Source organism: Macrotis lagotis, chromosome 4 (assembly GCF_037893015.1).
Source record: "Macrotis lagotis isolate mMagLag1 chromosome 4, bilby.v1.9.chrom.fasta, whole genome shotgun sequence".
Classification (NCBI taxonomy): domain Eukaryota; kingdom Metazoa; phylum Chordata; class Mammalia; order Peramelemorphia; family Peramelidae; genus Macrotis; species Macrotis lagotis.
The window spans coordinates 117629014-117656265 of record NC_133661.1 but is presented as its reverse complement, the minus strand read 5'-3'; the positions used below and the strand labels follow the sequence as shown (position 1 = coordinate 117656265).

General features: G+C 35.2%; 1 protein-coding gene and 1 pseudogene across 2 annotated transcripts in view; both read right to left on the bottom strand.

Moving 5' to 3' along the window:
* Window positions 1–27252, bottom strand: part of ADAMTSL3 (ADAMTS like 3) — a 713745-nt gene that overhangs the window by 485330 nt on the left and 201163 nt on the right. The window lies entirely within an intron of this gene.
* Window positions 1468–2411, bottom strand: LOC141521423 (ubiquitin-conjugating enzyme E2 variant 2 pseudogene; annotated as a pseudogene).

Here is a 27252-nt window from a genome sequence, read left to right as displayed (position 1 = left end):
TGGCAAGACTTGGCATTTAACTGGATATGTGGAGTAAGTACCAGTAAGGAGTTGCGGATGCCACCAAGGCTGTTAGATCACTGGAAGAATGACTGTAACTTCTAAAGAAATAGAGAAATAATAAATTATAAATAAGAGAAATTATAAATTCTATTTTATACTAGTTCAGTTTGAGGTGTCTTTGGGACATCCAATTCATAACATCTAATAGGTAGTTGGTTTTGTAGGGATGGAGCTCAGGAATGATGCTAAGGCTAGATTCATAGAAATTAGAGTGATCTATATGTATAAACATTTGAACCTAGAGATTAAATGCTACTACCCCAAAGGAAAATCAGATACACTGTTTAGGGGTCTGGTCTATCAACCAAAACTGCTAAAGAGTAAAGGAAAATACATGAATGTGGAAAAACAGGATTTCCTCTCACCCACTCAATACAACCTTGACCACATAAGTCTTCCACATTAAAGTCTACTGGAAACAAAATCAAGAAAATAGAGCAACTGATTTTCAAGGGCAAGAAGTAAGCAACTGTTCTCAACATTCCTACTGGGGGTAATGACCTTTTGCTTACTCTATTGATAGTAGGTAAAATAATGAGTTGTAAAAATCTAGATCAATGTTCTATATTAAACCACAAGTGCAGAATTTATTATCCTTAAAGAAATGAGAGATGAAAGAGGTGAACAATAAATGGCAAAATGGAAGCACAGTTCTGATAGTATGGGGATATGATATTTTTGGTTGGCTTTCCTATATGTCTGTTTCTGTTCTGTTATTTTGCATGTTCCCCAAAGAAGATTTTTATGTGCTGGACCATGGTTTAATCTGCCCCACACTTGAACACGGGAAAAATAAAAAACAGAACAAAACAAAACAAAGCAAAAAAACCCCAGAAATAATCCAAAGGTTTGCAACAATAACTCTGTGTTACAAGATTAATAACAATTACAATCTGGAAAGTGCCTTCGGAACTTTCCTTATCTTCTTTGAGCATGCCAGTGTCAGAAGTTGAAGAACCTTGGCACCTATGTGCCCCTATGTCTCATAGTTAGGATATGCAGGTTCATTGCAAATTCACTGACCATTTTCTGGCTGTAATGCCTCTATTATTAAGTGTATAAGTAATCACTCTCAGAGTAGAATTCTGCTCAGGTAAATGTCTGTTTAGTTAATAGCATACATCTGCTATTCCCTGGAATGAACCTGACTGACTTATCCTATATTGCTAATTGATAGGCCACTAATTCTTTATTTTATTTTATTTTTTTGAGGATACTTTCCACATTTTATTTACATTTTAAGACTAACTCTAATCTCAGAATCACATATCCATACACCTATTTCCTTTGTTTTTTTCACTTAAACTTAAATTCATGGTTTATCAGAACAAAGACTGTAAACAAGTATTTACCATGTCTGTTACATGTAACAGACTGCTTTAAAACAGAAATCCATCTCCCTCCCTCAATCCCTCCCCCTTTTTTATAAATACAGGTATCAAAACAATCCTGAACATACTCTTTGTTACTACTAGTAGTCGGTACCCACACCTCTTCAAAAATTAAACAAAATTAGCAACAGTATTTATTGTACCTGCTACTTTAAACAATTTAAATTGCAGCTCTTTCACTAAGCAAGATGGATCAAGCATGCCTTTTATAATTTTCCTTCTTGAGAAATTAGATTTCTGAAACACACATTACTCCACAGCAATCTGACACTTCTTGTCATGCTTTCATCTTGTAAAACCTGAATTCCATTTGGAGTATTCCAGGTTTATGCTTAAATGATAGTGCCTTGATAAGAGGAAAAAAAATTGTGCTGCATTTTTCTTCCCATTGTGCCTGAGAACATAATGGGTGTACATATATTAAATATATTCTTACAAATGTCCAGGTCATGTATACCAGCTGAAATTCTTTTAATGTGTGGGTTATGCATTGTGAGATTTAATCAAGACATTAACATGAGTAGAAGGTTGTTGGTTTAGATAAGTTTGAGATTTGTTAAAATTAATTGCTGTATGTTTGTCCTGGAGGCTGTGGAAGCTTCATGTTTTCTTTGGACATCATTAGACGCCTTAGCTCTTGAAGTACAACTTTAATGCTATAAGAATTTTGCCATTTTGCTAACACTGGTATGCTCCGTGCATCCACCATTCCATTGGAATTATTTATCCCATTCATATTAATTTTTGTTACAAATCTAACTGTTGGAGGTGCTCCTGGGTATTTAGGTCCACACTCTACTTTCAGACTGTATATTCTGTTTTCATAGTTTGTCCTTGGTGGCCCAATAATCATGCCTGTCCACCTTGTGTCATATCTTCACCATCTTCAAGTCCCCAGCTAACTGTACCATCTCCTACTCCTTTTTGGCCTTCTTCAAGTTCTTCTAAGAAGCGAAAATTACATGGAACTTTAACTCCTGTGGAGACTGCTATCTTCTCCTGCAACCCCCCTACTAATTCTTTAAATGAAATCTTTCTAAAGTTCCTTTTCCAAATTATTTACCTTATAAATTATTTTCTTTCTCTATTCTACTCCAATAAACTTTAAAAATGAGCAAATATGTCATAGAATTTACCCTTTAATTCAATATCAAATGCACAACATTTTGATGAAGTTATAAAGGAAAAATTGTACAATTACAAAACACAAGGACTTTCTGGCTGAAGTTAAATGAAATTTTAATTAAAAAAAGAACCCATGACTCCATCAGAGTCCACTCAAAAAATTTAAATGAAGAAATAATAAAGATTGAATTTTAAAGGCAAATAGCAAAAGTCAAAAGAACAAAGCAATGTTCAATAGTGACCTAAATGAAAGGCATCCTCTTTCCCTTAGAGGTGATATAACACACAATGAGACCACAGTGCAGATTATTTGGTTATGAAACTATAGACCAAAAGGCACTAAACAGTTTTTCCTCCACCCTATTAAATTTCATGTTAAGTTTGTCATTTCTAATTAATTTTGTCACAGGATATACAGACAGAGGTAAGATTTATTGAGGGAAAATGATCTTCAAATATAAACAAGATCATTTGCTTTTAATTAAGTGGGATTCCCAGACAGAAAAATGTAGATCTAAGTATAAGCTGTTTTAGAGGATTTGTTGGGAAGGGACATGAATGGTGTAAGCCAAATTTATCAAATCAATCACTATGGCAGTGACCAAAAGGGCAGCTTCTACATAGCTGCTATGTTTACAAATGGTTTGGCTGACATCATGGGGGTGATTATGAAGATTTCCCAAAGTGCATAGTATTACATCTCTTTGATTAACAGAAGACAATCATTCTGGTCAAATTCATATATACATCTCTCTCACTCTCTCTCTCTCTTTCTCTCTCTCTCTCTCTCTTTCTTTCTGTCTGTCTGTCTATATATATAGATGATACAGATATAGTTATAGATATAGATATAGATATAGATATAGATATAGATATAGATATTTTGGAAGCATTTCCCCCCCCCCCGCCACATAGCTGTTGACTTTTTAAACTTTGACCACTTGTCTATTTGGGAATAGATTTTAGTTTTATATATTTGAGATTTTAATGGGATTTTTAAAATCAGATATAAAGGGTTTTTTCCCCTCAAATCAATACTTACTCTTTTTATCATAGGAACACTGATTTTGTTAATTGAAAAGCATTTTAATAATATAAAAATAAAATCAAATATTGAGTTAACCCACCTTCTGCTTCTCTTGAGCAAGGCAACATGGTGAAGAGAAAAGTGGTCTAAGTCAGAAGACCAGCCAGCCCCAATTCCAACTCAGATACTTCTGATATATGTGGCCAGACAGAATGATTAGCTTCCTTCAGTCTCAGTTTCCTCAGAAGTGTTTGCCCTCATTACCTTACAAGTTTGATTACAGACTATAAATCACAACCTAAATGTCATCTCTAATTTGGTTAAAAATAGCAGTATTGCCACAGAATGTTAAAAAATAAAATTTTAAAATAATTTTAACAGCATTTTTGAGTTGTATTTGGTCTGTCACCTTAATCAAGCTACTTGTCCTCCCTAAGTCTCAGTTGTCTCTCATCCATAAAATGATCAGTAGTATCAAACTCAAATAAGAACAGTTCTTACAGGCCCCAAATTAACTTTATCTATTTTGAACTACATTTTTATTTATTTGGTTCAACATTTTACAATATATTTTCATCTGGTTCAGGCCAGAAGTTCTGCAGATCTCAGGTTTCAAGTCTGACACTTTTAGACCAGGTGACTCTGAGGTTTTACCCAGTTTAAAATTCTCTTATTTTAAAACTAAGGTAGTGGCCATACAGTAGTCATTCTAATATATAATGCTTTTTATCCAATATGGTGGCCCTCAAACTATAAATGGTTTATTCTCTAAAAGGTATCTCTATGCTGGTTATTAAAAAATTAGATATGTTTCTAAAAAAATAAAGACACAAATTATGTCCAGGTTCCCACATAGGGTCCCTTGTATCTACCCAACTCCAAAATGTAGTAAATATGCAATAAGAATTATTTAAAACAAAACTAAATAACCTCTATTTTCTTTTCAGCATGAGAAAATATGTTCACATTTACAGTGTATATTTTTGAAAAAAAACTTTTAATGCAGAGATGCTATTTCCCCTCATGATGCAATACTATCAACTAAACAAAACTGAGAAGTGATAAAAATTAAGTAAGAAGTAATTTTGAATTTCCCTTGAATGTTGACACTCAAGGAAAGATAACTCATGTAGCATCATGAGGAGGTAGATGGAGATGTATGGAAATTTTGAAGGAAACTTTTATGAAGGCTAATTTTATTGTTTCTCTAAGTCTAGTTTCTTTTCTTTTCTTTTCTTTCTTTTTTCTTTTTTTTGCAAGGCAATGGGGTTACACAGCTAGGCAATTATTATTAAGTGTTTGAGGCTGACTTTGAACTCAGGTCCTCCTGACTCCAGGGCTAGTGCTCTATCCATTACACCACCTAGCTGCTCTTAAGTCTAGTTTCAACTCAAAGCTTGCAGTTTCTCTTTTTCTGCTAAAGACCTTTCATTGGCACTTTCTTCCATGTTCATCTGCCATTATTAATGTAATTTATTGGCTCACAAATGAAACAAAGTCATATTGAATTCACTCAGAAGAGAACAATATTTCTCCTTAATTCCCCAAACAAAATATCTGTCTTAAGATGACTTTAATTAACTTTCTATTAGGTCTCACAATCTATCTCTCTATCTTGTGTTCACATGTTATTTGCATGTTGTCTTCCCCATTAGAATGTAGCTCTTTGATAGCAGAGATTGTTTTTTCCTTTCATTGTGATCCTAATATAACAATGCCTGAAATACTTAATAAATGTTTTCTTGACTCGGCCTCTCTAAGATATAGTGAATCTTGATTGTTTTAATCTTGATTTAAAAGTCAGGTTTCAGGCAGGCCCTCTACACAGATCTTATAAAGACTTCGTGGTTTTTATATTTGGCACTGGACTGACAGACTCAAGACCCAAGGTGCTCATACTACTCAAAGTCAAGCTTCAGGGATACAGACAGAGTCTAGAGGTTAGTGCATGATTTATGCTATCTTCTGTCTGATTAAGGATTTAAAAACCTTCATCAAGAAGTGAAGATAGGAGAACTAAGGACCCTTGTCAACTGTTTAATCCCCAAACAAGGGACTCCAATAGATCTCTGTAGTAAATTAGAACAAAGAGATCCTGATCAAAAGGGAGGGGAGGCAATCTGTGGTAGAGAGAAAGGAGAATTTCCTGCTATACAACTTTTCAATCCCCAGGAGTGCTGCAGTACTGTTTGTTCACAGAAGGTAATAGAAATGGCAATAATGATATCTGTCTGGTGAAGGACATAGAATAATTCCCAAATTCAGTTACTAGCCTTCCAAGGAATCTTGGCAAACAAATAATACTGAGGCATAAAGGAGAAGGAAAGAGAATCTTGAATAGTTCTATCAATAGGGAGAAGGGATCCATCAATATCTCCTTCAGGAATGATAAATTAATCTAGGTTAAGACACTTGGCTTTGATTGTTGGAGACAAACTGGCTAATGATAAATTGGGGACAATGCTCATAGTATTGTTCTTCAGGTAACTGGTCTTTAGAAGAAAACTGGTTATAAATTTATATTAAATTTCTATTAAAAATATCCTCCAGTGAATTTCTACTTAAAGGTTCTTGATTTACCAACAATGCTAACACTCTAATAAGTTGGAAAGACTTCAAATATAAATCCAGTGATGACATTTTGTTCAAAAATAAGGTTAGTTAAGTTCAGAAAACTCATCAATAATGTTAGAAATATATGTATTTTGGCAAGAGTCACCCATGAGTCCATCTAACACTGAGTAACCATACTTATAAAAGAAACTTTACAAAATCATAAAATTTCAGAGAGGGAGGGAACCTCAGCAGACATAGAGTTTGAACTATATCACCCAGAAAACTTGTACTTCAACATACCTGAACAATCAATCTGTATTTATTAAGAACCTATAATGTAATGGAACCATACTAGGTAATGGAAATAGATGTGCAAAGAATTAATCAATCTCTATTTGCAAGGGGCTTATGTTCTAATGGTGAAAGATAACAAGTCCTTATAAAAATATTTACAGTATAAATATAAAGTTAATTAATATAAACTAATATAAATATATACACAAAATAAATAAAAGATCATTTGGTAGGGAGAATGTGAGCTGTTGGGGGGATTAGACAAGGTGGCATGAAGAAAAATGATGCTTGACCAGGATCCTAAATGGGACTCTGACTCAGAAGTCAAAAGGTACTGACTTCTAAGTCTGTAGTCCTCCAGTTTTTGCTTAAATTTGGCTCCAATGGAGAGAGCCATATACCTAAAAAGGAAACTCACTGCACTTTTGGACAAATCTTATTTGGAGTTTTTTTGTTGACATGAAAATGTTATTTTTCCATGTCATTTTAAAGCAATTAATTGCTAAATACAGGATCCCTTTTCTAAATGTTAAGAAATGAAAAAAAATCAAGATCCTATTTTGATTCCAATATGAAATATTCATGAAACTTAAAGTTTTACCTTAAAATCTTAAAAAATGAATACCTTTAAAAAAATTAATAATTTGACCTAGTTGAATCTCCATAAGAAAACCTACAATACAAAAATCATGGCCCAAAGTTTTGGATTGTCAGTGTTGATTGTACAGGAATATATAGAAGAGCTTCACTTAGGAATTTGCTTTCAAAGATAGGTCAAAACTCCTAGCAATTGGACAGTGGATTAAAAAAAATAGGATTTAATCCTTCACTTTGGTCACAGAAAATTGGCTGTATGTCCCTGGCAATAAACTTGAAGAGGTAAGAAAAGGACCTGTGGTCATTTATATTTTGTGCTTTACTGGAGGAACGACCAAAATAAACATCTTAGAAAGAAAAACAGGGTACTCCCACCAGAATCGGCATGAAGTACTTAATAAATGTTGGTTGACTGATTGATTGTTTGGCATCCAGAGGAATCTAAGTTCCAAGTTTGGACATGCTCCCATAGGTGCGTCAAAGAATGCCAGGCTTCCTGAAGTCTGTGACATACAACTGAAAACAGCAGGTGGGTGGGACAGGTCAGGTGAGCCACTCTGCCAGATGCTAAAACCTTTGCATTCAATGATCTGTTCCAAAATGGCAAGAAGGGGGAAAAAAAGCTTCCTGTAGCCAGAATATAGGTAATAAAAAGGGAAAGTTTCCTGCTACTCAGCCAGAGTGTGCTTAATAAAGGAAAGTTAGGGGGAAGGGTTCTGCAGACAGAACCCTATAAACAAAGCTTCCTTTGCAGACTCTTCAGATCCAAGCTGGACCTGGCCCTCTTGCTCACTCCAAACTTGAAGAGTTCCGATGGGACTCAGCCCAGGGATTTGCTTCCTCAGCAGCAATTGGCTGACGCCTACTGACCACAACCCACTATTATCTGTGTAACTTTCCAAAGCTCACATTTAACTAGGCCAATAACTACCCAAGAGAACAATGGTCAGGCCAGGTACAAATACCCTCACCACAACTGGTCCTATAGATTTCCAAGGGCATGGACATGGCTTTATTTATTTATTTTTTGATTGACCATATGAACAACACTTCTTCCACAGAGTCTTAATGAGTATAGGTAAATTTTTAGGGGTAATATAGTTTATAATCTCTTCAGGCACTTATAATCACTTAACTAAAGTGAAGGTAAAATTTGGAACAAAAAGTAATATGTGGTTTAATACTGGTATAAAAATAAATTTTAAAAGGAATCAGAAGTTTGAAGTACGTTTTTTTTTTCCACTGTTCTATATATGTGATGGTGGTGGTGGTGGGGTGTATATGAGTATTTGTGTATGTGTGCATCTGTGTGTGGGGTAAAGTGTGGAAAGTGGAAAGTGGGGGTGGGGGAGGAGGAGAGGAATTCTAGAAGGGCCAAATAGAGATTTGGTTGGGTTTGGTTTTAATTGAATTTTAAAAATGAATGAACGAACGGAAAAGAGAGAAGGACTGCCAGGCTGGGCCCTTGAATGCCAAGTTTCAGTTTGAGTAGATTTCTCCAGCCAAATGAAAACAGCAGCTCCTAATGGAAAAAGCTGAAAAGTCACTTAAAGGTGAATAGCAGTGAAAATGTAAGGCATATTTTATATTATTCAGCTACCTTAGCAGCTCAGGAAAGAGCCTTGGAGTCATGGGTTTAGCTTTTCTGGAGGGACTTTAGACTGGTTTGGTTTCCTGCTGGGGAATGGTGTCGCTGAGTTCCTGCTACTTTTTGGTTGTTACCAAGCCAGGCAGGGAAGGGGGGCTGGGGGAATTGGGGGTTCTGAGCCACGGGTAGCTGCTTAAACCACCGGGGTAGAAAAAGTATTTCTAAGCACCCTCTCCTCAGTTCTGAGCCCAGAGAAGGGGCGGGGGGGAAGACTATCCATATGTTTTCAAAAGGCAAGCCAACAGGCATGTTAATATGATGAATGTACTACCCAGCTGTTCCCCCTCCATGATGTGCTTTGAATTCAAGAAAAGTGTTATGGATTTCATCTTAAGCAGGACCCCAGTCCTCTGAGATGAAGGTAGGTAAGTAAACATTATAATGCTTTTATGCAAAGATAAATGAAAGGGAGAATAGCTTCCTCAAAGTCACCCAATGCCAAAGGTTAGTAAGTGACAAAACCAGACCTAGTAGGACTGATTCTTAGACCTTGACCTAACCCATGTTATTCAGTAAAAATATATGCCAATGACTCATGAGAATCCAGTATATACATATATATATATATCATATATTGCTATATACTGCCCTAATTATGATAAGTAAATGAAGAAACTTCAAATTAAGTGTGGACCCAGTTTACCAGCACATATAGGTATACCTGGCTCACTTATGTATGACAGACAGAGACACAGAAACACAGGGAGACAACAGAAAGAGATAGAGAGATGGAGGAGAGACAGGGAAAGAGAAAAGGAAGAGATGGGGAAGAGAAAGACTGAGAGAAAGGAAGAGATAAAGGAGACAGAGAGACTTATGTCATGTATATATATATATATATATATATATATATATATATATATATATATGTGTATGTGTGTGTGTGTGTGTGTCTATGTGTCTGTGTGAACCCATGTGTGTAAACACATATGTGACCTTTGAACTACCACTTTTCTCTCATCCTCAGTTCACAGAAAAATGAAACAACTAAACCAAAAATCCCAGATAGTATATGACAGAACCTAGATTTAAACCTGAGTCAAATGAAGTATCCATAATCTAGACGTGGAAGGAACATCGGAGGCCACTTAATTCAAACCTCCATATTTACAAAAGAAAAACCCAGGAAGGTTACACAGGTCAAAAGTATCAAAGATGCTAAACAAGATCCCTTAACCTCAAAGCCAGTACTTTTTGCCCCGATTTGACATTGCTCCCTGTTCATGAGGCACTGAGGAAGAAGCAACAGGATATTCAAGGGGAAATCATACTTTTTTCATGTACTGGAGTTTTTTCCCCCCTTTTAAAATAAGCATGGGGATAAAGCAGCACCAGAACACATATTTCTCAGAAAGACTGACAAAGTTCCAAACCAAAGATTTCTTATTTTAATGGGGTCACCTTTTGCTTGAAGATCCCTTTTACAATGGCTAGGAAACTGATTTGGAGATAGGAAATAAAGAGGAAGATAAAGAAATATTTTGTAAGAAAAAAAATAAAAGTGAAAGACCAATGATAGGAATTGTTTTATTTAATAAGCACTACAAAAATAATGTGGAAGAGATAAGACTCAAGGAAATCTCCAAATGTGTAAATAATAAAATGATAAGGCAAAAGGAAAGATATTTATCACATCCTAACTAACTTTCTGGTTTTGTTCATGATGTCCTCTATATCTAGAGAAGACTCTCATCTCCCTGGGTATTCCTTTGCAAACCTCACCTCTTCCATCTGCTGGGAGAGGAAAAGTCTTTCCCTGACCTGTCTTATCCATCCCGTTAACCCTGATCTCTTCTGTTATCTATTTCTTCTTTCCTCCCCTTCACTTCTGGGGGAAAAAAATGTCTATCCCTAGAGGTACTTCATCATCTATTTTTTCCTCATTTCCCTTTCAATCTAACATCTGATGCTGTCACTCTATTACACATGCTCTCCCAAAGATTACCAGTGAATGAATTACCAAATCTATTGATTCTTATCTATTCTTCATTGTCCTTGACCTCCATGCAACAGCTGGCACTTGCCCCTTTTCTCAGCTTCATAGGAACTTTACTCTCTCCTGGTTCTCCTCCTCACTTCTTTCTTGAACTGCTAGCTATACTTCATCTCTGACATAAGTAACACAGGATTCTAGAGCACCTATGCCTCATGGTGATTGTGAGGACCGAATTCAATAAGGTATGTCAAATCTTAAAGTGTTATCTAAGTGTGGCTATTATTATTCTAGGCAGGTAATTCCCAAATCTATGTTCAGTTCTAACTTTAGTTTTGTTAGGGCTGCATCTTTCAAGTTACTGGAGGAAATCTCTACTTCGATGTCTACAAACTCAAACTCAATATGAGCAAACATGAATTTATTATTTTCTTCACCAAACAGCCCAGAGTTTGAAATAACAAAGTCATCTTTGATTCTTCTATCTTCTCTCTCATTATTCAACTCTTCATTCTTGTCACATTACTTCCTTATGATACAAATGCCCTAACCTCCCCAATTGTGGCAAGAGTAATACAGTACCTTGCCTAGAGTGGACAATAGATGATGAATTTTACTGTCTTAAGAAGATTGAAAACCTGGGTTGAAAATCGACCCTGCCACTACTGAGCTAGACAATGCTAAATTGGTCTTAGTCTGTTTCTTTATCTCAATAGTAGGAATTTACTAACTAATAAACTAATTAATCAACTAATGTTGCCAACTTCACAATGATTTCATGATGATGAAATAATATAAGATAGATTAATAAGCTAATGTTTATTGATTACATTAAGATTTGCAAAATCATGTATATATATATGAATATAAATATAAATATAAATATAAATATAAACAAATGAATGATTTGAGTCTTACAACAGCCCTTGAAGGTAGCGGCTATTATTATTCCAATTTTCAGACATTCCTAATTTGAGACTAAAAGGTTAAGTGACTTAACCAGGTCACATAGCTAGTTTGTATCTGAGGGAGAATTTCAAGTCAGTTCAAGTATTATTTATACCCTTCTTTCTATCCACTATGGTATCAAAGACAATGTCCAGTGGCAGAAAATGAATACAGAATACATATGACTGATTGTAAGAAGTGATGATTTCTAGGGAAAATGTAGAACTGCAGAAGGAAGGATGATGAAGAACTAAGAAACAAGGTGTTTGGGGCTAACCCAGAATTAAAGAGAGATAGAACTATATATAGTTGGGAATATGAGTTAGGAATTTACACAGGTCTTGGGGAGAAAGTTGTTCACTAGAATTTTTCCATGTGTTTCCCAAAGATTTTATTTTAAGTTTTACTTTGTGTGGTTCCTTGGTACTTCCATAAAATCTTCCCTTTCTTCCCATAATGCAGTGACTGATCTGCTTACATATCAATATAGGGGACATTCTCCTAAGTTGCCTGAGTAGGGGCTCCTAACCTCAAGAGTAAGGAATTCTCTCATAGGTGTGCAGGCACTTTATCTTATGAAATCTGGCACCAGAAAATAGGACAGGAGGGATATTTTACTATTAAGCATCAGAGCTGGGCACAGGTTATAAAATGGAATGTGAACTAGAGACCTCTGAGATCATGCCAGAGAATGAAAAAGATAGTTGGATTTGGCTTCAGAGTACGTGTTTGTGTTTGAATGGCAGCCATGGCATTTATTAATCTTATAACTCCTGGAAAATTGCTTACCTTCTCTGAGTCTCATAGTTCCATCTATAAAATGGGATAATTTTAAAAAAGAAGATATACATCTCATAGGGTTGTAATAAAATAAATATAATAATAAAATAAAAATACACTATCAGCGCTAAAGTACTACAGAAATGTGTGCTATCATTATTATAGAAATATGAATGATTATAATTACTAATTATTATTATTAATGAAACAAGAAGCAACAACAGCCACAAATCATAGGTAGAACTATACCAGAATCAGAATCCAAAGTCAGCATCTCAGTTCAAAATAAAAATCTAGCCAGTATTGGTCAGAGTGCCAGGATAACACCGGAAAGCCATAGCTGAGTCCATTTAATCCTTAGTTGCTTTCTCTCTGTATTTCTATCTCTTTTTCTCTTTCTCTCTCTTCAAAAGAAAGTTGATCAGTAATGTGGGCATATTTAAGTGAAATCATTCTAGTAAATAGACACAGGCTTTAATTTACTTGCCTTAATAAGTCAAGGGTAAAAACATGGCAGAGGAACCATTGATAAGATAATGGCAATTACAAAGTAAGGAATGAATGAATGAATGGAACTAGTTACTCCACACAATGTGGTACAGTCCGTGTTGGAGCCAAGGTGATCTCTGTCCTGTTAGTAGTAGGAACATACTGCTCTCTCTTGGTCAGTCCTCCTGCCCCCTTTGGACAGCCTTTCTTTCCTCACTTCAGGCAGTTTCCTGGATTTCTTTCCATTCTTGGGACACATCCCTGGTCTCTTGCCTACATTCTGGAAATATCCCTGTTCTACCCACCCAAAGGACAGATGCCTGACCCTTTTTCCATGCTAAGGACAGACACCTGGCACCTTGTCCATGCTTAGGAGAGATGGTTGACCTCTTGCCCATGGTAAGGAAAGATACCTTTTCTCCTGTCTATATTAAAAAGAGCTACCTGGCCCTTTGCCCTTCCTCACACCATACTGTGCATCAACTCTCTTTACTAAGCCACTACTCAGTTCATTTTTCTTGCCTAATTCCCTGTTCAGTAACCATATGTGTCACTTTAAATCCAAGGCATGTGAAGCAAAGCCCCGTGTTAAGTCATCTCACCCATTAATACAAAAATCCTAATTCAGTAAAAGTGACAGTATAAAAAGGAAAGTTATTCCTGGAGAGGAAAGGAGTGAAAATCAAACAAAGAGGTCCCAGATTCAAAACAAAGCTGAGTATTAGAAGAAATAAGGAATATAACAAATGCTTCAACAAGGAGGCAAACACTAAAACAAACAGGGGAGTTGATGACAAAGAGTCCCAGGAAACATGAATTCCTGTCCCTTATCTCTTTCTAGCCTCCTGAGAATTAATCATTCTCTCTCAACTAAAAGTCTATCCCTCACTGGGACTATATTCAATATATATCAACTCTTTCCACAAGGTTTCCCCTTCTTAGAGATATGTCAAGGGGGTAAGCAAGCAAGACTGTGCCAAGAATATGACATTCATGGGGATTTCAAGGAAATGGTATGATAGAACATCATTAGATCTACAGTCAGAAGTGGCTTCAAGACACAGTTCAGTTAACTCACAACTGTAATGATCCAAAACAAGTAACTTCCCTTCTCTGTGTACTTAGCACAGTTCCTGGTCCATAGTACTTGTTTAGTAAATCAGAGAAGTAGACAATCTCACCTCTAAGTTCTTTCCAGTCCTAAAGGATATAGGAGCACAGATTGAGAGTTGGAAGAGACCTTAGAAGCCATAATGTCCAACCTCCTCATTTTACAAATGAGGAAATTGAGGCACAAAGAAGTTAAGGAATCTTCCCAGTATCTGACATATGACATATCTTCCCCAAACCCAGGGATTCCTGACTCAAAGTCTGGCGTCCTATATAATGCTATTTCTTCTATACCAATACTGCTTCCTTCTATGTCTATCCCAAATTAAATATCCTCTAGAGGATAGTTGATTTACTTTCTGTAAATGTACATAAAAAAGACATTGTATAACAAGTTATTTAACCTCTTAGTTTTCTAAATGCCTTAAGATTCAAATTTGCAGAGATGCCAGCCTGAATGTAGAATTTCCACTGATATGTCCAATGAGATCATAGATCCAGTATCTGCCCATAAATTAAATACATAATTTTTATTCAAGAAAACTCTGAAGTCTTGATAAATGCATAGGCATTTATTTCATAATAATAATAGCAGTAATAATAGCTAGTATCTAAATTTATTCTGTGCCAAGTACAAATATTATTTCATTTGATCCTCACAACAATCCTTTGAGGTAGAAGCTATTGCTATACCCATTTTACAGATGACAAAACTGAGGTAGATTGAGATTAAGTGATTTATCCAGGGTCATGCAACTAGTATCTAGGAAAAATCAGTTGTATTAGAGTTAGGGCAATAATCAAAAGTTATTCCAAAATGACACACTTTTCAAATTATGACAGTTATTTGTCATTAGCTTTGCTCCTTCCTATATATCTGAGGGGAAGGGAACAAAATATAATTCAGTACTCTTTTTCATACTTTTTTTCTTTTCTGAAGAGGGTTTCATGCAGTCCAAGAGCTCCAAATATTTCAACCAAGAATTTTACCTACCCAACAAGTAAAATAAGGTCCATGGTTTTTGTGATGTATGTGAAGTGTTGACTTTATTGTTTATTGTTTAATTGATTTTTACAGGTTTAATGGTTTACAGTAATAGCTTATTACAACAGAAAAGAACAAATTACTAGATATATTTAAAAGATGTACACAGTGGTCATTCTTCAATATTTGCTTTCCCATAAGCATTGCCATATATTGAAGAATGTAATGGATTCAAATAGGGCAGTACTGGCTAGATCATTCCAGGTAAGAAGAAAAATTTCTGACTTTTGACATTGCTTTTATTTGATGACAATCTTTAATAAAGATATCTTCATAAAGATTACTGTAAAAAATCAAAATAAATGTACAATTTATTATTTGTAAGTTGCCAACATTAAAACCAGCTACTGCTAACTGAAACCACCTTAAGAGTATTTTGGAAGATTTTTTTTCCCCTAGAAGGGATTCTGTGAGAGATTGTCTTTCTAAGCTTAAACAGAAAACAAAGGGGCAAGTTTAAAAGTTTCTTGATGATCAGAAGAGAGAGTCTAGCAGATGTTGGAAAAGCCTGATTCCAGGAATAAGTTTTTCACAGAAGATTATTTTGTAGATTTGTTAAAAGGATAAAATATCAGGCAATTCATGGAAAAAAGAATAGCAAAGTCATAGTATCATTTCATTGTCTTTTTATTGCCTTCAGATTTTAAAAGGAATTTAACAAATAATTTTCATATTATTTAGTGGTAAGTAGATTTCTATAGAAAAAAAGTAAACTTGTCTATTTGTCATGTCATGCCTATTCTCTGTGAGAAAGACTTGTGTCATTTATTTTCCCCAACACATAAAGTAAGTTAGCTAAGGTCCCAAGACAATCTCTGAGTGTGGTTTCTGTTCTCTGTCCATCATTATATTCAGGATTTGTTTTGCGGGACAGCAGAGTGACTAATAGAAACAAAAGTAGGTGGAAGAGAATCACCAAAACAAACAATAAAACAGGATGGCCTGATGGAGAATATCATCAATAAAGTGAAAGCTCAGAAAGAATAGTATATAGTATATAATAGAAGGCATAAGGAAAGAAGGAAATTAAGAAGGGTAGAAGGGGAAATCAGAGAAGAAAAAAGTCGAAGAGGAGGAAAAGAAAAGTTGAGGAGAAGAAAAAGAAGATGATGGTGATGGTGATGGTAATGATGATGATGAAGAAGAATTTGGAGGCAAAAAGAAGTTCATGACAATAAAGGATTAAAGTAAGGAAGCCAAAGCACCAAAGATCTATTTTGTTTTTGGCTTAGTAACTAAATGGAATGACTTTCAGACAGAGGAAGATAAAATAAAATGGGTTGACAGAGGATTGATGCCCAAGATTAAGTGGGGAGGAAATAAAAGAACAAATAGATAAAAATAAATAAAAATATCTAGCTATATCCAATGAACTTGTTACCACATCTGTATAAATATCATTCAGAAGGACTAAAAGGACTTGTGAATGAGACTGCTAAACTACTGCCTGTGATTTTTTTTAATAGAGAAAATGAGAAAAATGTCATAAGAATAGAGTTGGAGAAAATGTTTCTAGTTTTAAAAAAAACCACAGAAACAGGAAAAAGGTAGAGATTCTTCAGACTATAAACTGGTAGTCTGAATTTACTCCCTAGGCATGATCTCTATGAGTGAGGAAGGACTGATGTGGTATATGATTGTGATGTAATATAGCTAGGTTAAAAGAAATGATGAGCAGAAAAACCTGGGAAGATTACATGAACTGGTACAAAGTGAAATAAGCAGAACCAGGAGACCATTATACATACTAACAGCAGTATTGTAAGGAAGATCAACTGTTAAAGACTTAGCTACTATGATGAGGTGTAAGATCTAAGACATTTCAAAGGATCCAAGATGAAAAATGCTACTTTCAGAGAATTAATATACTCTGAATGCAGATTGAAGCATACTATTTTTAAACCTTTTTACTTTTATTCTTTTGTTTTGTTTGTGTTTTCTTTTGCAGCATAGCTAATATGGATAATATGTTTGGCATGACCCCACTTGTAGAAGTGAAGTCAAATTGCCTCCCTTGTCAAAAAAGATAGGAGAGGAGGGAGAGGAGAGAGTTTGGAATACAAAACTCATAAAAATAGTTGGTAAAAATTTTTTTACATGTAATTGGGAAATATTTAATAAAATAAAGAATTTCAAAATTAAAAAATAGCATAAATAAATTTCAGCAATATATTCAATAAAGTCTCTCTTGAGAACCTAAAGAGCTGCAGAGATACTTGCCCAATGATAGAATAGTTATATGAATTTGGAACCCTATGAATAGCTGGACTCCAAATAAGATAACTTAATGAATTAATAACTGAAAAAGATTCAAAGACTCTCTAATTCAAGACCTCTTTTTGTGTGTGTATTAGACTCCTTTGACACTCTAATAAAGCCTGTGGGCTCCTTCTCAGATACTTTTAAATAATTAAAGAAAATTGTAAATTTTAGCTGAAGGTTGTTGAAAATAAAGATGCATTTTTTCCCCCTCCGTGTCCATGGACCTCCTGAAATTTAGTCATAGACTTCCAAAGAGAATTAAGAACTTCTGCTTTACAATATAATGATCCAAGACAATCCCAAAGTACTCATAATAAAGCATACTACCCACCTCCAGAGACAGAACTAATACTAACTAATACTGCCTAAATACAAACTAAAGCATGTCATTTTTGTCTGTTTTCCTTTCTTTCTCTTCTCTCTCTCTCTCTCTCTCTCTCTCTCTCTCTCTCTCTCTCTCTTGATTTCTTTCTCTCTTTTTCAATCATCATTCACAAAAAGACTCATATAGAGATGTTTTACATGTTTTACCTATTTCAGTCCATCTCAGGTGGGGGGAGGGGAGAGAGGGAAGGATAAAACGCAAAACTTTTTCAAAAAATGTTATAAAATTATTTTAACATGTATGTGTTGGGGGGAATAAAAATATTATTAAAAAAAGAAAGAATTCCTGCTATAGTGAGACATCATAGGGATCTATCTCTGACCTTTTTCCTTTTAGCCTTTTTATCAGTGATTTGCGTGAAGGCATAGAAGGTATAGATGGGCAGCTAGACACTGCAGAGGATAAGAGTGCTAGAACTGCAATCAGGAAGATTAATTTTCCTAAATTCAAATCTGACCACAGACACTTACTAGCTAGCTGTGGGACCCTGGACAAGTCACTAAACCCAGTTTGCCTCAGTTTCCTCATCTATAAAATGAGATGGACAAGGAAATAGCAAACCACTACAGTATCTTTGCCAAGAAAAATTCAAATGGGGACATGAAGAGTTGGACACAACTGAAAAATGACTAATAACAAATAGCTGGCAGCTTAACAGATCTGAAGATTATGCAAAGTTGTGAGGTATAGAAAGATGCTGGATCATGCACTTAGTGAGCTATAAACATTTTCATTAAAAGACAGGCTAAATATAATAATATGAAGCACTAAGGGTATAGTTAAAGTCCTATACTTATTCAGCTAGTTGGCATAGATTATAGAACATTGGCTGGACCTAGAGTCAGGAAGCTTCAGTAAGTATTCTACCTTGTATATTTAATAAGTTTTTGATCCTAGTCAAGTCACTTAACCTCTATCAACTTCAGTTCCTTTATCTCCAAAATAAGGGTGATAATAATACCCACTCCCCAGAATTGTTTTCAAAGATAATATTTGTAAAGTGATTTGTAAACCTTAAAGTATTACACAAGTGCTCATTAGTTTTATTGTTAAAAATGGACTGTATAAGTAGTAGGTAAAGAAATGTGGCTATAATGGTAGAGAAAAAAATCTGAACATTTACTGGATTGCATGTTCAATATAAATCAACAATGTCCTGAAAGCCAAAACAAACAAACAAAACTTACAAAATAAACAAAGCAAACATATTCATCAAAAAGAAGTATATTTTAGTATGTCAATGGAGTTGTGATTTTTGAGATAAATATTCTTTCCAGTCATTCAGATTACAAGTCTATTCGCATCTTCGTATCCTATATTTCTGTCCAGGTCTTTAAAATGTGTTCCACAGTGCATTTATCCAATATGTTGGGTGACCTCATTGTAATCTTTTGATATTTCTTTATGACACATTCCTTGCTGTTAATAAGCTCAATTTATTAGCAGCAAGGAACATGTCATAAAGACATTTTACTCATAGTATGCCATTAATTATACTAGCCATACATATCTCCAGTGCTTTTTGGGTCATCCACAATTATGATTTTTCAGATTTTATGTTATTACATGATTTATAGTCATATAATGCCTAGAATTTTTTCTACTATACTACATTGGTTTTCATTTTATTATATATTCCAGAATATTCCCACTATATTACCTTATTGGTAGGATGAGAAAAAAATTAAAGAGTTTGAATCCAGAGTTGAAAAGCATAGACTTTATCTCTGTAATGATTTTTAAGCAGAGAAGTAACATGAAAAGAAAGACATTTTTAGAAAAATGTTATCTTTGGCAATGGATTGAGAGAGAGAGACTAGAATTAGGAAAACTAATCAGAAGATTATTGTAATCAATAACCCTATCTGCATGTAATTTGTCTTCACTACTGTTATGAATATTTCCTTAAATCTGAAGCAATATTAAACATCTTAGCTAAATGGGTTCTAATTGTGGGACCAGAGTAGACCTGTTTTTCATAAAGGTTAGTTCTTGAAACCACAGAAGAGAAAAAGTTAAACCCTAAGGAAGGAACTTTAGGAGGTCATCATCTATTGTCACCCTCTTATTTCACAAATAAGTAAAGTGATGCCCAGGGAGATTGACGTATTAATGATCACATCAAGCATAAGTCATCTGAAAACCTATTTGGTAAGAATGACCTAAAATTTGGCTTTACTATATAGTTAAAACTCAAAGGAATTTTTAAAAAGTGCAAGCTATAGAATGAAATGCTTGAATTGATATGCATGGCTGGCCAAAATGAAGCTTTCTCCTATGTTTCCCAGCTTCCATACCTTCCCCTCTCTCTTGGCCACCTCATTCCTTCTATGGATTCAATTATCACCTCGCAGTGAATGACTCCCAAATCCCTATCTCTAGTCCTGATCTCTACCCCCCTTGAATTTATCGTTTTAAGTGAAGTTAGCATTCATAAAAATGTCAAATGGAAAATGGAGTCTTTGTTTATTCACAAAAAGGGTAAATCATTGCCACAGTCGAGGCCAGGTTTCTCTACAGTACTTCATCCTAGACTTGAAGAGGATACATTTTAAGCTGATTTTTTTTAAAAAGTAATGCAATTCTTCAAATCTTAGTCAAGGCTCTAATTCTCTGCCAACTTATCAACCAAGAGTGCCACCTTAACCTGACTTACCTATGATTCTCCTACTGCTCAGTACTAAAAATTAAGTACAGATCAATATTTTCTTTCAGGCAAATACATACTAAATAAGGTGGTTTATCACAATTCTTAGTGACTGAGAACTAGAACATGAATTGATTCAATGACCTAGGGGTCAAAGTCTTGGATCCTGTTCCTCATACATGGAATCATCCATCTCCCATAATTCCCAAATTCATGAAGGTTCAAGAGGAAACTTCAGCTGCTATGCAGCAATGCCAAATGTCTTCACTTTTTTCCCCTCTGGCAGAAAAACAAATAAATATACTCCTGAGACTCAATGAAGTTTATGCTTACATTGATAAATGTGCCTAATTCCCCATGATAGCCAGAAGAACAAATCTTGATGTGTCTCAAGTCAATGCTTTATTTCACAAGAAAGAGCCTTTCTCCAAATTGTTTATTGTATGTGCCATTTGGGAAGAGAAAATTCTTTCACAGTGGGCTATGTGCCTTAATTTTCAAGCAAAATTTTTGTTTTCATTTAGTAGAACCTATGAGAGTCCCCAGAGGAAAGAGAATTCAGTTTTCACTAATCCTTATAGAGAAATGATTATAAAACAGTTTCCCTTTTCCCTGTGTTAATTCTGTTTTCATTAGTATTTAAAAAGAGTTGTGATAAAGGTGTTCCATCCATGTGCAATAAGGAAGATGAATTCATTTATCTTTGTATCTGGGTAAAGAGTTACTGGATATTCTTAAAAAGAATAAGAAACTGACTTACCTCCCTCCCAGGTCTATGATAAGTGATACATGACTCTCACTATTTGAATTTAGTCATAACCTGATTCTCTATGGATTATCAATTGACCACCTACAAGCAATGGTTTTGACACTTGCATAGAAATTGGGGAATAACTAGTGAACTTTCAAAACAAAGGGGGGGGACTAGAAATAACATTGTTTTCATACTACATTATCTTTCATTTCTTTCCCTATGGTCATTGCTAAAATTTAATATGCCCAGATTAATAGATATCTCTGAATTAGAATCACTCAATATTGGCACTTTATTACCTACACTCTAGAAATGCCCACTTTCCACTTTACAGATTAAAATAACCAAATTCATCAATCATCATCTTTTTAAAAGGCTATGTTAAGTCCTCTATTAATTTTTTTTAGGTTTTTTTTGCAAAGCAAATGGGGTTAAGTGGCTTGCCCAAGGCCACACAGCTAGGTAATTATTAAGTGTCTGAGACCAGCTTTGAACCCAGGTACTCCTGACTCCAGGGCCAGTGCTTTATCCACTGCGCCACCTACAACCCCCAGTCCTCTATTAATTTTTTTTAGGTTTTTTTTGCAAAGCAAATGGGGTTAAGTGGCTTGCCCAAGGCCACACAGCTAGGTAATTATTAAGTGTCTGAGACCAGCTTTGAACCCAGGTACTCCTGACTCCAGGGCCAGTGCTTTATCCACTGTGCCACCTACAACCCCCAGTCCTCTATTAATTTTATAAGTTCATCAGATTTAAAACCCAGAAGTGGCCTTAGTGATCAACAAGTCTGATTAACTCCCTAAAAATAAAAATTCCTTTCGACATTTATTAACTGCTTATTATTTTCAAAGTCAAAGACTAGGTAGGCCTTGGGGACATTCCAATACATTGATAGATCAGTGATCCAACTGACATATTCCCTCCAACATTGAAAACTGCAAGTTGTACATGACTACCCATCCTTTGACCCTCTCATCAATGTCTTCCATTAAATTCATCATGGAAAATAGAGGAAAAGGAAGTCAATGCAATCAGTTTGCTAGATTATCATGTTCTCTTAACTCTGTGTGAATACCAGTGAAGTTAGCCATTTTTTGCTCCTTCTTGATTAACCCATCATTTTCTTCCCCAGTCATTCATTTCTCTGTTGGTATCCTTCTTTGTCATTTCTTTTGTATAATTTGTTATTTATAATGAATTATTTAATGCTCACTTAATTCTACCACTAATCTCTGTATTGCCCTATGAGTGACATCAACCAGCTTTGATTCTTTGTAGATGTAGTATTTCTTGACTTAAAACCTTACAATTCTAAGCCTAGGTCATCATTCATTTGCAGTCTTTTCTGGAAATATGTGGTGACAACTATATAGTTTAACTCTCCAACCACCTGCCTATCATAGTCTGGATAAGAGAAAGGGGAAGGAGGAAGGGAATAAACATGTCTACAGAACTTACCCCAAGTCAGCATTTGCTCATTTTTTAAAAAAAATATTATTTGATTTGATCCCCACAATAGCCCTTTAATGGAGGTGCCCAATGTAGGAAAGTTAAGTGACTTGCTAGGAAGTGACTAAAGTTAAATCTGAAAACTCGTCTTCTTGATTCCAGACCCAATGCTCTTCTCATTGAGTCTCCTAGGCAACATGCTTCATCTCATTGGGTTTTTTCCTTCATGGATGGAGAGACCAAATTCTTTGGAATGATTACAAGTCTTATTTAGGAGATTTTGTAATGTTCCACTGATTAGGGCCATTATCAGAATGTCCAGAAGGACCTCACCATTTCTAGGGAATGTCTTGGATTAGCACTCGGGAGTGGACCTCCCCCCCCCAGGACAGTTGTCAATGCCTTTGACAGTGTCTTTGATTATGCCTTGCTTAGAGGTATAAACAAAACTCTTTTTTGTCCTTAAAGATTTTATTCTTAAAGAATGGGATAACAGAGGTCCAGAAACATTAAAGGACCTGGAAAAGGTTACACTACTAGTAAATAGCACAATCAAAATTCACACTCAGATAGTCTGGCTTCAACTTCTTTTTTTCCCTACTCTACCATACTTCATAATCTGGACAATAGTCTTCTTTTTTTTTTCTACATGGAAAGAAGAAACTGGTGCTTCATTGTTTATAGCAGTAGATCTGGAATCTGGATAAGAATTCAAATCTCAGCTATATGATCCAGGACAAGTTCTTTAACTGCTCTTTGCATCCACTGTAAAATGAGGAAAATAGCAATACCTACCCTTCAGGGCTGTTGTGAGGATCAAATCAGATAATATCTACAAAATCACTTAGCACAATGCCTCACACATGGTAAATGTTATATAAATGCTTATATATTAATGTTATATAAATATTTAAATGTATAAATGCAACTATGTGGTGCAGTAGATAGAATTACCAACCCTGGAGTCAGGAGGACCTGAGTTCATATCTGATCTCGAGACCCTTGACTATTACTAGTTGTGTGACCTTGGGCAAGTCACTTAATCCTGATTGCCTCATATTCAGGGCATCTCCAGTCATCCACTGGTCACTAGACTCAGATTGCTCTGGAGATGAAATCAACACTGTTGACTTAGCATCATTCAAATCCAATTTACTCACTTGTCATGGAATCACCTCCCCTGATGTCATGGTTTTCTTCAAGAAAGAAGGATCAACATCATCATCATCATCATCATCATCATCATCATCATCATCATCAGTATTTATTTCCTTCCATTTACCTCATGCAAAAGGTGATGTTTGCACTGACCTGAAGATAAATGGCAATTCCAATAGGCATAGTTGACTAAAGAGAAAATTCCAGGAATGAGGCCAGCCAAATCAAAGATGTAGCAAGGGAAGTTGGGGTTTCATTTGAAGTAAAGCAAGACTGGGTTGTCTAGCTCACAGAATGTCTAGGTAGAAGTAAATGTGTAAGAAGTTTAGAGAGGTAAAAAGAGGCCAGGTTATGAAGAGATTTAAATGTCAAACAGAAAAATTTATATTTGATCCTCGGAGTAATAAGAAACTACTAGAGTTTATGGGGTATACATACATATATAGGGAGTGAATTGAAAGTAAAAATATTCACTTAAAATCATTTTGGCAGCTATGTGGAGAGTGAATTGGGAAAAGGCTTCAGGAAGGAATACCAATCAATCAACAAGTATTTATTATGTGCTTACCATGTTCCAGGCAATGTACTAGGCTCTGGTAATATACCTATAAAGAACAAAACCACCTATATTTGCAATAAATTTATATTCTAATTAAGGAGGCAAGTTCACAGAGAATAAGTGGCATAAATATAAAGTTAAAAATAAATACAAAAAACATAATTAAATACAAAATAGTTTGGGAGAGATGGTCCTACCAGATGGGTAAATCAGGAAAGACTACCTTTGGCTTATGGAGTTTGTGCTATGTAGGAGAAATTCTGAAGTGGAAGTAAAGAGGGAGTACATATCAGATCTGGGAAATAGCCATCACAATGGGAGATTGAGAGTTGTGTGTGAGAAAGAGTAAAGGTCAGTTGGTTGTATTACAAAATGTGGGCAGATGCTTTGGGACCAAATTTTATAGACCTGTAAAATCTAACAGGGGAGTTTATATTTGAGTCTAGAGGAAATAACAAGAGTTGATTGAGTAGGGGAATCATATGATCAGATATGTGGGTAGAGAAGCACATTTAGGACGATTACTTTGGCAACAGTAAATAGGGTGAACTTGAGTAGGAAGACATAAGGCATGGACCCTTATAGGAAGATGTTGCAATAATCCAAGCAAGAGGTCTACAAAGGACTAAACTAGATTCTTTCACAGCAGGAACAATCCCTCTTGGGATTATGGAATCTAAATCTGGGCAGGATCTTAGAGATTCTCTAGTCCAGCCTTTTCATTTCAGAGCTGAAGCAACAATCTCAAAAGGGAAAGTGACTTGCCCTAAATCAGAGATGAAAAGTACCTGAGATAGTAGTCAGATAAAGTTCTTCTATCTTGAAAATCCACTCTTCTTTCCATAATACCATTCTGTTAACTTTAGTGCCTAATGCAACCTCCCTGCATACAAGAAAGGATTATTCACTCTTTTTTATAATGGTTTTAAGAAATCTTCTAAAGCTCTGAAATATTCATTCCCCAAAAGAGGATAACAGTCTTCCTCTACACTATTACATGGGTGAAGAAGGCATGAAGAGAGCATAGAGAAGCTGCATCTGCCCCTCTCTCCCTGTAAAAAAATGCAAAGTGTTTTCCCCACATTTTTATTAAGATCTCTAATGAAAGTCCCCCATGTGGAAAACTATACAGAGCATCAATTATCTCTTTCAGAGCAGAAAAAAGGCAAAGTAGACCGTTGCTGGATTATGAACCTGTGGTGCCAGGGAGTCTAGGTATGTCAGACCTAATGATTATACAGCTAAACCAGCTCCCTTCTTCCAGCTAGAATGACAAATGCTCTGAAACTGGAGCCATTTCTTCATCTTCAGACAGCCAGCTATAAATGTAACTTTTGTTTTCTTCTCACTGATTACATGAAATGTTTGGTGTCCACTGGTTTATATGAAAATAGGAAAAGTGGATCACAGTAATCCCTCTGATATGTAAACTTTGGGTGTTATTGCAATTCAATTGAAACCAATGCCATCTATTGAAGGTTTCTATTTTTTCAAATATAGGCAAAAAATTTTAAAAAGGTTTCCCTCCTCTAGTCCTACCCCCCTAAGATTCAAGAATTATGGGCATCATGATTGCTTATCTAAATCCTTTCTAGTGTTTGTATACACTGCTTGGCTTAACTTCAACATTCATACTAAAAACCCTATTTCTAGCAATCCTTGGCTCATTCTGTAGTCTCAGTACAGCTTCCTGTACAAATGGTGATCTCATTCCTGGAACCCTATAGAACTTTGAAAAGAGCATCCCAAAGGCCAGATTTTTCAGTCAGATTTCACCTTTGGTGTCTACAGGTGATTGATTCTCTGCTTTCTTTAAATCATGAAAAATGTTTATTTAGAATATCCTCAAACTATAGATTTGAGCTTGAAGGGACTTTCAAATTATAATAGTCTCTTCAAATTTATTAAAAAGAGTTTCAATAACTTTAAGACTATTGGATTAGATTGATTAAACAGCTGACGCAAGAGCTCAATCTGAATACCAGAACAAAATGACTAGCACCAGGAAAATTACCTTCTGAAAGACATGGGAAATGTGTTCTTTGCAGAAAAAATGGTGACAAATTAGAAAGTCATATTGAAGAAGCCCCTGGTATAATAATAATTCATATTTATATATTATCTTAAGGTTTGCAAAGACATTTACCTACTATTTGGTAGGTAATATGTGGCAAGAGAGCCTAAGTGACTAGTCCAAGTTCATAGAACAACATCATATAACGGGAAAAGCAAAGGACTTGGAATCAAAATCATATCCTAGCTCTGACTCTTATGAGCTCCAACAAGGGAGAGACTATGGGCATTAAAAAAGAGAAATTTAGGGGAAATTGTTTCTAGACTGAAATGTACAACCCCTATGAGGTTATAAAATTAACCAAGTTTTTATTACTGCCAATAACATTATTCAAAGTACATATTTTAAGTCTGAGTCATTATCATGATGGAATTTCCCCTCTCAAAGAAGAGATCTTTAAGCAACCTTCCCTCATGGCAAGTTTGAAAAAGAACATTAAACAAATCAACTGACAAAGAATAAAAAAAAATCAATGAACCTAAAAAGCGAAATTTTCTTTGTCTTTTGCAAGTATGCTCACAAACATACTTTTCATAATTTTCTGCCAACCAATGCTGTTGGTTTGCAACCATGCCTTTTCATATTGTATCAGAACCTCTATTGTATCAGAACTAAACTCTACCATATCCTTTCTTCCCTATCTTTCCTTGGAGAGTCACTGTGCCTTCTGGATTAGTCAAAAGAGGCAAGCTCAAATAAACAGAGAACAGTAGTTGTGTAGGTTGAGGGTTCTCTCTTTTCTCTCCCAGTTTCTGGAAAGGAAAAAAAAGGAAAGGATATTTTCCAATTAAGAAAAATGTCATCTTCTTTTCTCCCATTTTAGATTTAATAGGCCTTTTTCTGTTACTTGGGATTTTTCTTCCAGTTCTAAAACTGTTTGCATAAAACTAACTATTCCCTTTGATATTTCCTCTAACATTTTGTTTTTATAAAAAAATAATGAATAATATTGGGAAGT